Source organism: Buceros rhinoceros, unplaced genomic scaffold, assembly GCF_000710305.1.
Source record: "Buceros rhinoceros silvestris isolate BGI_N320 unplaced genomic scaffold, ASM71030v1 scaffold18885, whole genome shotgun sequence".
Taxonomy (NCBI): Eukaryota; Metazoa; Chordata; class Aves; order Bucerotiformes; family Bucerotidae; genus Buceros; species Buceros rhinoceros.
This window is the reverse complement of record NW_010411553.1, coordinates 10303-10679: the sequence shown is the minus strand read 5'-3', so window position 1 is coordinate 10679 and position 377 is coordinate 10303.

Genomic DNA, 377 nt, shown 5'->3' with positions numbered 1-377 from the left:
TCAACACCCGCCGCAGGAGGCCCTGCCCCGTAACCCAGAGCTTCACACTCCCAAGTGAGTCAGGATGCCGAGTACTTCACGGAGCACGTCTCTGCAGGAAGACGGTGCCTCTCCCAGCTAGGGGTGTGCAATTAAAAGAGTAACTAGAACAGTCTCAGGCCCGGCATAGCCTGAGCTAGATTCGTTCCTTCCAAGTGTGCAGATTAAAAGTGCAAATATGCAGTTGATGTTTCTTTTCTAGTGAGGAAGCTCTGGTGCGTTTAGCTGCCAACATCTTGAAGACCAGACCAAGGAGGGGGGGGAAGAAAAGAAAGCTTCCAGAGAGTTCAGCTTCACTTTGCTACATGGTACCTTAAAGTCACAGTTCTCTCGCTTAC